Raw genomic sequence first — 10,852 nt, forward strand, 5'->3', positions numbered from 1 at the left:
CACTTTGAAATTTGTCTCTACTTAAGTTTGAGGAAATACCATAAATTATACAAAATTTATAAAAACAAAACCGGCACGGTAAAAGTTGTTTAAAAATTGCAACACAGTGCGAAACACGGTCAACTTTAAAAATATACCAAGCAGATGTCATTTTCTAAACATTACTATTAGGGGTCTAATACCTTAATGCATTATTTTTTAATTCAGAAAAATATAACCTTAAATAGCTTTCGGTATTGCGATATTCAATTTGTTTATATGTAAATACCACAACAGAGGGACACCGTGTTTAATTGGCTATGGAACAGATATATACTGAAAATAGCCGTGTTCTTTCCTTGAGTCGTTTCAAATATTCTACGCAAGAAGAAGAAGTTGACAACATTGCATAAATTCTTTGGAAACATTAAACCGCCTTGGCTATACTGTTACCAGCAAAGGGAGAGAAATACTTAAATCAGTCAATACTGGAATGTACAGTGAATTATATTCTCGTGTTCTATAAAGTATTTTGAATAAGTCAATACTTCGTGTTAAGTAAATCCTGCTCATTAGATTTTACCTGAGCTCTTGGAAGGTGTTTTGATGTCTTTACAAATATTGCTATCTCCTCGGAGACAGGCACAGACATATTATAAATGTATTGATTCAAATCAATGACGTATGTACGTTATTTGCCACGGGGTAAGATAATTGTCTAGAGAAAATTATCGTTTCATGTCTTGCCTATATTGCCGACCAAGAGACTAGCAAAATCTGCGTATTGGGGAGACATGACATGAACGCTTCATTAATCATATGCTGATCCGCATTGTTTTTATGTGCCCACAATTTGCTGTTTTCATTAATGATTTCTTATAAAAAGTAACATTTATTTAGTATTTGGTACATTATCGTACGTTGAATAATTATTGCCATTTTATTAATTTGGTTTTGAAACATATAAGTGTATGAATAAAATTAGTCAGTGAAAATTTCCCTCCAACTATATTTATGTCTGTGTTGTAACAGAAAACATGTATCTGGAAAGTTTTATATTGACCATTGAAATAAACCATTTATTTCTCAAGTTAGAAAGGACTGCTTCGATAGCTTACGTCTGATTTCATATTACAACGGGACCAAGAAATAAGTTTTCTTTCAGTTTGCGGTGTAACACACCTCAGCACCATTATACACATATTGAAAACATCTTGATGATTTTTGGTGTTGAAGCAAGTACAGTTTACCATTTACAATATCCATGGTGGATATACAGTCTTTACATTATAATCCAAACTCGATATTAAATATATCTGTAGTGTAACTTTACCATTTGCTTTACCACAGAGACAAATGTAGAAATTGTAAAAGCGTTCGTTTTGGATGAAAAATACTCAATTGAATGTGGCTAGTATATTTTCCCGTTCATGACCGTGGTTCTCATAGTATAAAACTAGGGTAGGGTTAAACATAAGCAATGACATATGAGCCGCGCCATGGGAAAACCAACATAGTGGCTTTGCGACCAGCATAGATCCAGACCAGCCTGCGCATCCGCGCAGTCTGGTCAGGATCCATGCTGTTCGCTAACGGTTTTTCTAATTGTAGTAGGCTTTAAAAGCGAACAGCATGGATCCTGACCAGACTGCGCGGATGCGCAGGCTGGTCTGGATCCATGCTGGTCGCAAACCCACTATGTTGGTTTTCTCATGGCACGGCTCATATTTCTTTTGGTCTGGTACTAGCGGTATGACTTTTAAACAAAATATACCTATACGTGTCTTTAAAGAGTAACCACGGAATAACTGTATTTTGTTGTGCGCCCATGATCATAATTTTGATTTGCACCGAATTTAAGTTAAGTTTAAACCATACTTTAGTTTAAACATATTTTATTTCAGAAATTCATGAAACATTTACAACACATTAGTTAAAGAATTGGACAGAAAGCTAGAAAAGCTTACGGTTGTCCTCTCCATACTTTGTGAGAGTTAAAGAGGTAAAAACATTAGAAGATGTAATCACTCAGAAAGGTTCTCAAATTGTCCACTTATCCATTCGTAATATATCGTTATCATACTTAATAAGTAAGAAATATTTCATGAAAAACCCATGGCGCTATGTTATCGTGGGTCTTTAAACCACAAGCATGGACAACGCATATGCATTTATCAGAGATAATTCTTTAATTTAATTCATTAAAATCATGTCAGTTTCTTCTATTCTGTAAGATAAATACATGACTGAGATTTACATTTCTCATTAAATAAGGTGCACACTTTAATCTTTCGCTCTTTCTAAAGAGAGCTGACAGTTCACATAAGATAATTTTAAGCAGTTCATAAATCTTTCACGGATTCGAATGAGGACGGACAGTTCTCATAAGAAAATAAGCAATATTCTGTTCATTTATCTTTGGCGGATTTTAATGAAAGCTGACAGGTCCCATTAGATGATATGCACTAAGTCTTCATAAATCTTTGACACATTTTAATGAGAGCTAGCAGTTCTCATCAAATAGTATGCCGTTCATAAATTTTTGGCACATTTTAATGAGAGCTGACTGTTCTCATCAAATAGTATGCCGTTCATAAATGTTTGGCACATTTTAATGAGAGCTAACAGTTCTCATCAAATAGAATGCCGTTCATAAATTTTTGGCACATTTTAATGAGAGCTAACAGTTCTCATCAAATAGTATTCCATCCATAAGTCTTTGGCACATTCTAATGAGAACAGACATTTCTCATCAAATAGTATGCCGTTCATAAAGTTTTGGCACATTTTAATGAGAGCTAACAGTTCTCATCAAATAGTATGCCGTTCATAAGTGTTTCGCACATTGTAATGAGAGCTTACAGTTCTCATCAAATAGTATGACGTTCATAAGTCTTTCGCACATTGTAATGAGAGCAGTTCTCATCAAATAGTATGCCGTTCATAAGTCATATGCCGTTCATGAGCGACCTGTGAAGTTTCCACTTTTTTCTATTTTGTCACATTCAAATGAGAGCTAACAATCAAATAGTATACCGTTTATAAATCTTTGGCACATTCTAATGAGAAATAACAGTTCCCATCACATAGTAGGCCGTTCATAAGTCTTTGGCACATTGTAATGAGAACAGACATTTCTCATCGAATAGTATGCCGTTCATAAGACTTTGGCATATTCTAATGAGAACCAACAGTTCTCAACAGATTATTTTAGATTTATTTATCTGTGCAAATTTTCTATATTCGAAACATTTCTCTTCAATTTTATATTTTTTTTCTATTTCTTTCTGTCTTGGAACTACTACTGCGTCGTTCAAAGCAAAGTCAGCATTGACAAAGGGCAATGTTGCATTTGGACAATGCTCACTAAAATCAGTGTTATTACCTTGGACCTATAAACATATTTTTGAGAAAGCAAATATTTCGTTCTTCGTTTGACAACTGTTACATTGATTTGTTAGACCGTTATTGATTGAGAATCATTCGCAGTTTCCATTAAAATTTAAGGGCTTGTTGTTCGTACTGCATAATTTATTGTGCATTGGAAGAAAATATAATGTTTCAGGTAATGGACCCAAAATAACAATCGATATTTTCCGTTCAAATACATTTTATCCGTATGTGATTTCGGCGTTATAAAGTTGTTAGGGAAACCATTATTCCTAAGAGTTTTATTCATGTCCGAATGCTAAGGCGATGAAAATATTATGATGTTTTCAAAAAAACTTACCAATTGTAGAAGCAACAGAATGCTTTGTTAGGCTGTAGATATCAGTTAATCTGTGTTCCTAAAATAAAAGGAACCTTAGAAAATTGTTTTGACAGCTACTTCGAAATATAAATAAGTGAGAAAAAGAAGCTCTGAAAAAAAATGACCAAAGCTAACACATCTAGAACCACATCTCGAAAAAACGGCAAATCACAAATGACACTGTAGACACACGCCTCGGAAAACCGGCTAGCCACAAACAGACCCTGTAGAGTCACTCCTCGAAGAACCGGTTAATCACAAATGGACACAGCGACTGTAGACCAACGCCGGCTACTCACAAATAAACACTGCAAAGTAATTCCTCTAAAAACCGACCAATCACAAATAGACATTGGCTGGTTTTCAAGGGCGTGGATCTACAATGTCTATTTGTGATCAAAGAAACAGACACTGTAGAGCCATTCCTTGAAAACATCACCAACCAAAATAGACACTGTAGAAGCCCGCCCAGGACAACTGGTCAGTCACAAATAGACGCCAATCGACCAGCCACAAACTAACGCTCTCAGTGGAAAAATGTAACAGTGTGTGATCTTCAAATACCAATCTGCAAGGGAGAAAATGGAATGGAAGTAGAGTGGGAGAGGCAATGTGTTTGCTCCACCGACATCCCAGATAATATACAATACATATAAAATTGTAACAATATATTTTTTTCCATTGAAAATAAGCATACACAAATCACAATTTGGAAAAAGAAATATCAGAAAATGTGTTCATGAAAATTTGAAACTAACTAAGATATCCTAAAAATTTATACAAAACGTCATTTTTTAATAATGCTGAAATTTACGAAGAAAAGTATCTCATTATTTTTTTAGGATGTAATAAGATTTTATTTAGATATGATATTCTGAAAATTACGAAAAAGTTCCTGTGACCATCCACGGGAGTTTTTAGATTAAGGTATAATATATCAATGGAAAAACGTAATCATGGTTAATCATCATCGACCATAACGCTTTACTTAGATAATGATTTAGAAAAGTACAGAATATAATTTTCTAGGCTGATTTATTAAACATGTTTCAGAGTAAAACTGCTAACTGATTTTGTCTTAGATAGCTTTAGTATAAAATAAGTATAGGATAGACAACGAGTGCCGTTGTCTACGGGATATATACAACGAGCAAAGCGAGTTGTATATATCCCGTAGACAACGGCACTCGTTGTCTATCCGACTTAGACCACGTGACATAAAAACTGCAATTATTGAAAACTCTCCCACGCGTTCTATAGAAATTAGGATTAGCGTGTTTTTATAAGAGTAATATCATCTTTGTACCGTTAGCGCTTAATTATCAGTAGGGCATACGAAAGAATGCAGGTTATTTGTATAAATTCAGTTTTACTCAAATACCGGATTTACTAAGATTTAACGTTCATTAACACTTTGAGTCATTTGCAATCACAAAATTAATGCTAAACAGTTAACAGTTAAATATGGATTTCTCAAAAATACTCAAAATTGGACTGCATGCTGAACAATTAGTTTTTGCGAGGAGTTTGCATGTTGGCGAAACACGATGACAGATATGTTGATTCGTTGATTCAAGAAGATAGCCAGGTTATTTATTTATTTACTTAGTTAGTTATTTTTTTATTTGTTTACTTTGTTTATCAGGATAAAGTTAGTGCGTAGATGCTCGTAGGACTACGAATACCTTTTACTATATCGTGCCCTTCTTGTAAGAATGATGTAGTTGTTTTACTTTCTGACCAGGCCAAGTTGTTCGAAACTTTAACAGGCTGTAATTTAGTTTAGTTTAGTTTATACTAATTTGTTTTAGCTCGATTGTGATGAAAGCTTTAACTGTTTAAGCTTATTGTAACCACTCTTGAGTCCGTTTCCTATGAAAACTAGTACTGGGGTCATATGAGAAGTCATGGTCGTGACCCCAATGATGCTCGAACCCACGACCACTGCATTAAGCTGTTAAACTAACCGCCTGTTAAATTTCTATTTATGATACTAGTCTTAGTGGGTGGGAAACACTAGTATGATGTTTTAATTTTACTGTAAAGATGGTTTAGTGTTTATAATCCTGAACAAGTGCATTTGATTTTCTAAGTTTTCTAAACTGTCGAAATCTACTGCTAAAGTCAATCGACCGTTAACTCAATCGCCTGTTAAAGTTTCGAACAACTGGATCCAGTTGATTGCAAATGTAAGGATCGTGCTGACATGTCTTTTTATAACAAGTGAACATAAAAAGTTACAACTGTTGGAAACGTTTCAGTGAATGTGTAAATTACGTTTTTACCCAGTTGGTTCTACACTACAAATATGTAGTTTATTGTAATTCATTTTTATTGATATCTAATAACATGGGGTCATTTTTACAATATTAATATTTAGATGTTGTCAACTGAATTTACCTCCAAATGAGTCTTATCTTTTATCCCATTGATAACTGGTGAGAATATTGCAAGGTCATTTAACTCCGGCGTTGGCCTGTATTCTTAGATGGTAAATTGCACGAAATTCACGCGTTTTTTGCCCAAGTTTCCTCCGATATATATACAACGCTACTGTTGTATATGAAATATAGACGGGTACAAGTCTGCTTTGCAATTGGCTATTTACGGATTATCGTGGTCTAAAAAATAAACTTACCTCGCAAATACTGCACAACGTCTATGCGAATGGTCTACTCCAATTAGTATAGTCCTATCACGTTTCAAATGCCAATATTTGAATCACGTGACTTTTGTGTTGATCGTTAGGATTGTATAGTATAATGTAATCCGCTACGTGAGGGGTTACCTTTCGTGTGCAGGTTTGATCAAACTGAGTCTTCTATTACGTTGCATGGGTGTGGTCTTGCTTGCAAAGGATGTTTTTAAAAATAATGGAAGATAAAGTACATGATTATGTAAAAACCTCTGTAAAATTCTATATCAAAGAAAACGGAAACGTATTTGTTTTCTTTTTCATGACGCATGTCATTTTTTCAAGACGTCTTCAAAAAGTCCAAATAAATGCATTATTCGTTTATGAAAACAGTATCAACAAAAGGTACCTTCCATCTAAAAGTTCATCCTATAAAACATGGAATATATAGAAATCATAACATTACATGGAATGCTTATTATAATAATTTTATGATAATCTACATAACTAAGTGAATGCTCATCAGGCTGTTTGAAATTTTTGAAATATTTTCGCTTGTTTAATATATATGATATTTTCAGGAACACTTCTGCTTCTGCGATACTGTCAAGGTTTCCGCCCGTATCAATTATGAAGCCCGGAGGAACACCCACCTTCCTGCGCCTAGGAAATCTGGATAGTTGCCATATGACCTATATTGTACGGATGGGACTTAAACAAAACAAAACAAAACATTTTATGTAAGATGAATTTTGTAAGGTCTCAAAATTTCTATCAATACTAACAATTTCATACAGTCAAATTTAATAACATGCCAGAAAAAATGAATAAGTGCTCCGATAGGACACATACGTTATTTGAATTGTGATAGGAAAGCAAAAATGATCACTCTGCATTTGGCGCATTAGCGTATCAGTTGGACCACAACATTCAAGAATGACATATAAACACGCCAATACGACAAATAAGGTAACTTTGGCATGTTGACGTCAGAACGCAATAACGCCAGAACGGCACATGTCTCATTTATAGTATTGGAGTACTTACTATTTGATATGTCAGCGCTCTTGAGGCGTGCTGCAAGGCGATAGCGGAAAGGTAGAAATCAGTCACCGTATATTTCCTGGTATTTTGCCCTTAATTTTTATCACTGATAAAATAAGAAAAGTGAATTAAATGTGCATATAAACAAAACAAGAGCATTAAATTTATTGTATAATAATATTTTTGACAGAGGTCATACTATATTTATGAGTTATGTTTGTAACTGCTGTAAATACCCAAATTCTTCGAGACAAAATTATTTTGAATCAACTTTCGTTCTATTCATTCTTCACTCTCTAGATAACTCTTCAGTAATGTGAGTTTATTTAAAAGTCATTCATAAATCTCATGTAGCTTTCATGAACATTCAGATGTTAACATACTGAACAATCAAAAAAGGAAAGAAATGACAAGGAAAATAAAATGAAACATCATTGTGTCGTCACTGAACAACAAACAACCAATAAGATTGTTGACACGGATTTTAAGAAGGTTTAAATAGTTAGAGTGATAATACAAAAATTGTTCAGATAATTCTACAAGCAAATCACTTTGCATGTTAATTGTTTGATACCATACGCTAAACTTTTGATCAAGACCCAAGCGTCAAAATCAACATGGCCGACACAATTCAAGATGGCCGACATAATTTGGCCAAAAATTAAGATTTTCAAAATATCTAAAATATTTTGCCCATGTTTCATCTTTTGTGGAAAATCTTATTGATTAAAGTTAATAAACGTGAAACATAGTGCCCTTATATCACTTAACACTAGACGTAGCTCAACTGATAGTTTTCCAAATTCAAAATGGTTGCCAAGATTCCCCGTCAGATTTTACACTTATTGAACATCCATTGGTTATGTTGATATTTTATGCCCATTTGCATTGGCGAGATGGTATAATTATTACATATTACTGTGAAAACTATCTCAAACTCTGAATAATCCACTGTCATCAAAAATGAAAAGGGTGCTCAGACCGAAAGAAAATAATCCGTTCACACAAAGAACTAAGCGGGTTGCATTTTGGCTTTTAAGTTAATGTGATATATTATAAATTCCTACATTAGGAAATGTGTATCACAGTGCCAATTTACAATTTTTACCAACAAGATATTGGCAATAACCCTTTAAATTCAAGATGACCATTTATATATTCTCCCAATTTTGCATGTAAAAATAATATTGTTCAACTGTTTTTCATTTCTTTATATAATGACAATATTTAACACAATGTAAACATAATATTCACTAAGACTGAATACCAAGGCTGATTTACGGAATAAAGGCATGTTGATATGTTGACAAAATTTCTTAAACCATTATCATATTATGTCAGTTCTGTCAGTATTGAATGCATACTCATGCTGTGTTGTTATATTTTCCGGTCCTTTGATCTACGCGTCCTCTTTTAGATTGTATTAACTATCAAAGTAACAGTCTTAAAAATATTGCGGTCTATACTTGCAGAGATGTGGGGGTGAGGGGTGGGGTGGGGTGGGGGGACACAGTTAAATACGAAGTCGTCATCGGCAAGGTGCATAGCGCTGAGGTGGGGTAGGTACGGAATTTGGGCCTTCAGCCCCTGTTGAGGGAGGGCGTCAGGGGGATCTCCCCAAAGGAATTTTATGATATACAGGTATGTAATGGTGGCCTCTTGTGCATTTTCTGGTCTAAAATTTTATGTACTGGAGGGAGCAACCTCTTTATTTTAGCGGGGTCAGGGGGCTCCCCATGAAAATATTTGAAATACATGTATGAAATGGCGGCCTCTGGTGCATTTTTGGTCTTAATTTTGCGGTACTGATGGGAATGTTCCCTTCCCTTCAGGGGGAAAGGAGGCTGTCCCACTGGAAAATTTTGAAATATTGGTATTAAATGGTGGTCTCTGATGCATTTTTTTGGGTCTAAATTTTGAGAAATATTGTTTCTTTGCCAAAATAGTTGGGTGCAACTTTGATGAGTATAGGTAACTTGTTAGGAACTTTTGGGTGGGGGTGGGGCACGGCCTCCTCGGCCTAGCCCTGGATCCTGGCCTCGGTTACGCTTTTAGACTTTATTAGATGTTTAAAAATAATTTATATATCTTCTGTATTATATTTTATCAAGCAAATATATATTTCTGACATCATGATTTCTGTTACTTCTTGAAAGCTTGGTGGAATTTGATGACATTCAAATCTAACGAGATATTCAGTAGTAAGCTTTGAAAAGTGCTTTTGCCAGTGTATTAGTGTTATTAGGGTTAGTGTTCTCACCTAAGACATTGACCTTGAAGCACAGTACTGTATCATTATGCTTAAGGTTTTGGTCAGATCTTGAAATTGTCAGTAGTTATAACTAAGTGTTCTGGACGAATAGAATAAATAGTTAACATACATTTCTGATATCATGACTTGACTAATGATAGTGATGTGTGTTTGACTGATATTTTGACAAAACGAGGGTTGATCCAGAATGACGTAGACTTTCGTCATAGCTCCAAAACGGAATATACAAAAAAACTCTTTTCTAAAATATGCAAAATTTGTTTCATTTATTTACAAAATTTAAAGCGTGTGTACCTAATATTGACAGCGCTATTAAAATCAGAAATAGGCAAGGTTTGGAAACACATGGAAAAGTGTCGTAGTGCCATTGTTATTTCTGTCATGTTATGTGTTTTCAAAGAGTTTTGACATCTTATTTTTTATAGTTTTGATAATCTCTGTACAAAATTATGTATCGTTTTATAATTTCAGTAAAAACAAGCGTATAATGTGGAAATTCTGTATGTATTACATATTTACATAACCAGTCAGTGAACTTACGTACACAAATGTGCTCCAGCAGATACCTTATATATTTGTGCGTTTGAATTCCAGTTGAGCTACACCTGTTTTTGGTTGCCCCACCTCAGCTTTTAATTGTTACTCTTACGAGAAAAAAATAATTTGACGGAACTGCTAAATTCTATTCTCATGCAGACAACAGAAAAAAAGTGAAAGTATATAATTTTATGAAAAAAAAGTCCATACAATTTTGGATCACACCTTGTACATAATTCTATGACTATTAGAAACGTTTGCATTGGCTGGCAGCTTATAAATTTCGCCTTACTATTTAGTCATTCTTTAATATAATGATATCGGTAAATCAATATTTTTCCTACATATTTTTCAAAATAAAACGAGATATAAAGGTAACGTATTTAAAAGTGTTGTTAGATGAAGAAACAGCAATACTTGACAAGTACGTTTGTATATTTCATACCTACAGTATTAACCAAATGTACAGTAACTTATTTTTGAAACATCTTATAAATATAATAATACATTAGAATAAGTGTAGTGAAATGGTAACGTAAAATATGTAAAATAAGTTACGTATAGTCTTTACCCAAACTAAACCAATATTAAACAAATATAATTATGCCATTAAAAAGTTTTGTTCATGTTTTGC

The sequence above is a fragment of the Mercenaria mercenaria genome, chromosome 6, assembly GCF_021730395.1.
Source record: "Mercenaria mercenaria strain notata chromosome 6, MADL_Memer_1, whole genome shotgun sequence".
Taxonomy (NCBI): Eukaryota; Metazoa; Mollusca; class Bivalvia; order Venerida; family Veneridae; genus Mercenaria; species Mercenaria mercenaria.